Here is a 6,000-nt window from a genome sequence, read left to right on the forward strand (position 1 = left end):
AGTACCACACCATTGCCTTTGTCCGGTTGATGTAGAATCCCTTTTCACAAATGTTCCCTTGCATGAAACTACTCAGCTCATCACGGATAACACCAGTAATTCTACTCGCACCTCAGTTGGCTTGGACATTAACTCATTTTACAACCTGTTGGAGATAACAACCCACCAATCCCTGTTTACTTTTTTTTTTTGCCAGACGCCATAATCCCGTAAGGGGTGACCATTTGACTTTGAGTTATTGGTTTTAAGGGGAGGGGCACTAACTCTCCACCAACCTCTTGTTGACACGTAGGGAGCACGCATGGGTTGGTTATATGGTTACCACCCAATGTTGTAAATGGTTTCTTGACTTACAGGAAACATTTAATGGAAAACATTTTACTCAAACTGATGGAGTGGCGATGGGGTCACCACTAGGTCCTTCATATGCTAATGCTTTTCTTTGCCACCATGAACAAACTTGGCTTAATAATTGTCCCATTGATTTTACCGAAGGTACATGGACGATACTTTCGTTATATTTAAAAAACCCTGCTGATATAAGTTTACGGATTATATAAACTCCCAACATCCCAACATAAAATTCACTCATGAAGCTGAAAAAGATGAACGCCTTCCGTTCCTGGACAATCACGCCTCTCATTTATACACGAGTGTTTACCGGAAACTTTCACTGGCCTAGACACAAACTTCCTCAGTTAAATCCCGTACAGTTTTAAGATGAACAGTACAACGTTGTTCAACAGAGCCTACAATTGTTGCTCCTCTTGGATTACTTTCCACTACGAAATTTGTTTCTTAAGAACCTATTTTGCAAATAATAAGTACCCCATCAGTGTTTTCGAGAAACTGCTGTATTAAGCAGGTTTTTAAATTCAAAGTTTTCTTCAATCAGGCTGTTCACACTGTAGATAAGGAGTGTTTGTATATCAAGTTCCCATACTTAGGTTCATTAAGTTACGAAATAAGGAAAATACTAAACAAACTTCTCCGTGATTGTTATCCACAAATTAATTTTAAAATAATCTTAACAAACAAAAACACTATAGGTAGCTTTCTTAAGCATCCATCTTGTCTTCATACTAACCTCCGGTCCAATGTGGTTTATTTATTTTCATTGTCTAGCTGTCCTGCTAGATACGTGGGGTCGACTTCACACTGGCTGCTCCACCGAAATCTTGAGCACCAAGGTATCTCTGGAAGGTTCCTCTCTGAACCCTCTTATTCTTCTATCAGAGAGCACTCTCACCTTTCTGATCATCCTTTCTCTTCTGCAGATTTTCGGATACTAACCTCATGCGGCATGCCAGTCCTACTCTGACCTCATCACTGCCGAATCTATCCTGATTTATAAAATACGATCCGGTCTCAATAACTTTAACAGGTCAACTACTTTTTTTTTTTTCCTTAATATATATGTTTAGCATGGTTAGCCTTTGTCCTGATTTTCTGATTTTGAAGGATTAAACATACTACTTCTATACTTTGTCCCCTTATTTATATCGCTTCCCTCTTTTTTTTTTTTTTCCTTTTTTTTATATGTAAGTTTATGTTTTGTACACAGTTTTATATTACTCCTGACACTAATCGATGACCATTGTCTTTTTAAAGATCCACTGATGATGGAGATTGTCTCTCCGAAACATTAGGATTAATGAAGATGCTGTACATCACAACGTTGGTACTACTTTTCCTGGCAAGACAAAGGTTCCCAAGAGGAAGATCTAGTGCGGATATATATATATATATATATATATATATATATTATCACCATCATCCTCATCCGGACCTCCTTTCCCACCCGAGGGCAGGCTGAGTAGCAATGTCCAGACAGCCCAAATTTGCCCAATCCAATGGGTCACGCTTCCATTCACTCATCATTCAAGCCCCAAAAATCCTGCCTCTATTGGATATGCCAAAAAAACATTCACCACATTCTGTAGCTTCACATAATCGTATCATACAGAGTCAATTCAGACACTCCCATGTTAAAAAGGGGTGCCAAATCCCTGATCATGCACTTCTCACAATATTCATCCAGCCAGCTCAATCTCTTGTCAGTTCCCTAGCCTCACCGACCTCCAAACCTCTCTCCCTCACAAACTCATCCACCAAATCTCTCCACCTTCTCCTTGGCCTACCTTGCCTCCTCTCTCCTTCAAATTCGCTCAGATATACCTTTTTCACCACTCTATTGTTATCCATTCTCTCCACGTGACCATACCATCTCGGTACACTCTCTTCGATTCTGGTGTCCACCAACTTCCTCACTCCACATCTTTCACGAATCATATTATTTTGTATCCTATCCACCCTCTGTACTCCAGATCCTTAGCAGTCCCATCTCCACTGCTCTTACTCTTGACTTTTCTTTTTCATGCCACACCATAGTCTCACATCCATATGTTAAAGTTGGCAGTAACACTCCTTCATGTAAGTCTCATGCAGCTGCAACACTCAAGCCTCTGTTTCTTATCAAGGCCTTCATTACACCAGCTGCCTTTCTTCCTTGTGTCTCTCCAGTTTCCACTTCTTTTGCACATTTTCCTCTCTTTTCTACCACTGTACCCCGGTATTTGAACTCTCACCAATTCCAGTTTCTCTCCATCCACTGTTACATCGCACTAGGAGTCACCTTCTCTCTCAATAACCATCACTTTACTCTTTTCTATATTTACTCTCAAGGCACGATGCTCATAGACCTCAACAAAACTCTGCACCAGCCTAGCAAATTCTTGTCCAGTGCTTGCAAGCAGTACTGCATTATCAGCATACTGTACAACAAATCTGAGATATTCCATCCATCACCATTCATTACTAATGCCATCCCTCTCTCCATCATTAGTGTTTTCACGTCTCTCATTACCCCATCCATATACTGTATATATTGAACAACCATGGGGGCATCACACAACCTTGTCGCACACCCACACCAATTGTTAACCATTCACTTTGATGACCATTAACCCTTACACATGCTTCACTACCGTAATAAAAACTCTTGACAGCATCTAGCAGCTTACCATATACACCGTACATGCGCAAAACTTTCCACAATCTTTCTCTGTCCACTTTGTTGTATGCTTTTGCCAGATCCATGAATGCCATAAACACCTTATGGTCATTTTCACAAGCCTTCTCTACTATCTGTCTCACTGCAAATATTTGATCTACACATCCTCTGCCACTCCTATCACACACTAGCACTTCTGAGATCTCACTTACTTTATAATAATTCTTCCATATCCCTTCCCTACAACACTCAATAAACTTATGCCACGATAATTCTTGCACTCACTTCACTTACCTTTATTTTTGTATAGAGGTACAATCACAGCTTTTTTCCACTCTGCAGGCACAGTTTCACTCATCCATGCCTTCTTACATATCTTCAACAAGCGCTTCATTCCACTCTCTCCACTACACTTGATCATCTCTGCATACACCTCATCAACCCCAGCTGCTTTCCCATTTTTCAGCGGCTTCACAGCACTCTTTACCTGTGTGAGCGTCACGTCTCCTGGTACTACATTCCTTCTCTGCACACCCCCAAAAACCAATCATGTTTACAACTGCTCTGTTCTCTCTGTTCCCATTCATCAGGCTTTCAAAACATTCTTTCCATCTGGTCCTTACTTCATACCCATGGGTTAATAATCTACCACCTACAACCTTCACTCCGCCACATTTCTTTCCACTTTCACTTCTACATTTCTTTCCGCTTTCACTTCTACATTTCCGCATCTCTTACCAGAATAACTTCCTATTTTCAGAGTAGTTTGCATTCATTTTTCTTCCTAGATCATCATTTACCTCCTTCTTCCTCTTCACTAGTCTCTCTACTTTCTTCTTGCTCTCAATATATTCAGTTCTTCTTTCAAATGAACCCCTGTCCTGTAACCACTTTAGCCAATTCTTCCTTTCCTCCACCGCACTCTTAACCTCCTCATCCCACCATGCTGTACCTTTCTTCTTTGCTGTTACTCTTGCCACACCACACACTGCTTTAGCATGCCTAACTAAGAAATCCCTATATGCATTCCACAGGCTGTCCAGACACATGTTATTCCAATTCACTGATTCCTACTCCTCCCCTTCTTTAGTCCTGTAATTATCTGCCATTTCTTTGATCCTCAGCTTCTCAACTTTCAGTCTTTCTCCCTGACTGCTCCTTTCTCTCCTGATCCACCTCACTCCTTTCAGCTTGATCTTGCATACCACAATCATATGATCTGACAGACCTCCACATCTTCCTCTCATGGTCCTCATATCAGCAACCATTTCCATCATCGACCTCTCTACAAGCATGTAATCAATCAGGCCTCTTTCAACACAATCCGCGTTTCCTCTATACCATGTGTATATACAGTATATATATATATATATATATATATATATATATATATATATATATATACGAAAACCCGAAGTACGAATTTTCAATGGTACGAAATCGATTAATATAGGACAAATTCCACAGTACGAAAATATCTGTCTCGATTATATGAAAATCGATACTCGATACGAAACGAAATGCAGAGATAGCACGATTATCCAGACTATATGATGTGAAGAAGTGCTTGAATAGTCTGAAATCACGATTAATCTGGCGAAAACAAAACACAAATAATGTTAGATTGATGTATTTACCGGTAAATGTACAATGAAAGACACAACTATCTTCCCAGTTCAGTCTGAAGAAAATTTACACCAGGCGAAATACAATGAAAACCCTGTTTCTACTACACTCAATCCTCATAAACTGCGTGTTTATAAACCAAGGATTCGTAATCCGCAGCAAAGTGGCTGTCAGACTGCCAGCACCCTTAAACCACTGTTAAGTCACGAAAATCACGGATCTAGGCACCAAAGTGGGCCTTTTCCGAGGAGAATCGTAAACCGCGGCATTCAATTTGATAACCGCGACCCAACAACCAATCACCACCTGTCCCTGGTGGCAAGTGTGCATACTAATGCCGCCATGTTGTTGTTGTTCTGCCCGCCAACCCACACAGTACAGAGGATCATCATGCGGTACGAGGGCTACCTGCCTATTTTTGTACACTTTCCCCCCACCTCCTACCTTCCATGGCCCCTCCCGAACCCCCAAAGAAGCACTCTAAGCCCTGTGGCATCAAGAAGCAGCCACCATTCTCGTACAGTCAACGTTTGGAGCTCATTTGTTGTGTTGAGAAGGAAGAGAAGTTTGCAAGCCTGGTGAAAGAATATGGGAGGAACGAGTCGACCATAAGGACGGTCTACGAAACCAGGGAGAAACCAAAACAAAACCAGGCAGACTTTGAGGGCTTCCTGAGGGAGGCTGAGGAGCTGGAGCAGGGAGAACAGCATGAGGGAGCACCCCCACCTCATGCTGAGAGGTTCTGAGTTCTTCCCAACACCACCCCACTTCATTCACTTAAGCACTATCGTCATAGGATTAAGGTGAGATCCCTTAACCTTGCTTATTTCTATTAAATACATGCACTGAGGAAGAGATGGAGGGATGGGGTGGAGAGGTATATGAGAGAGGGGGGCGTGAGTTGGGAGCAGGGTAGTGAAATGGAGGGGGACAGGGCGACGTGGAGGCGATTTGTTTGTGGCCACCCCAAACGGGATTGAGGCATCTGGCAATAGATAGATAGATAGATGGTTTGATGCTAGCTGAAAATGTGGATGCGAAAACAAATTGAAAATACTAACGAACATAACTGAAAAGTGTGGTTTGGAGATAAATAAAGACGAGTACTATATTGATAGGGAATATGAAAAAACAGCCTGATATGATAGAAGGAGTGAAAGTGACAGATAAAATACCTGGGAATATATTTAGAAAACAAAAGGAATTTATTTAAATACCAAATTTAAACAAAAGGAATTTATTTAAATACCAAAAGAATGAAATGATAAAAAAAAGGCCTGTAAATTAGCAAATAATACTTACTCAGTGATAGCCAAGAGCTGTAATAAAATGATAATTGGTAAGACCTACTGGAAAAATAT

Source organism: Coenobita brevimanus, chromosome 62 (genome assembly GCF_032717465.1).
Source record: "Coenobita brevimanus isolate Jiangsu-jjx chromosome 62, ASM3271746v2, whole genome shotgun sequence".
Lineage (NCBI taxonomy): Eukaryota > Metazoa > Arthropoda > Malacostraca > Decapoda > Coenobitidae > Coenobita > Coenobita brevimanus.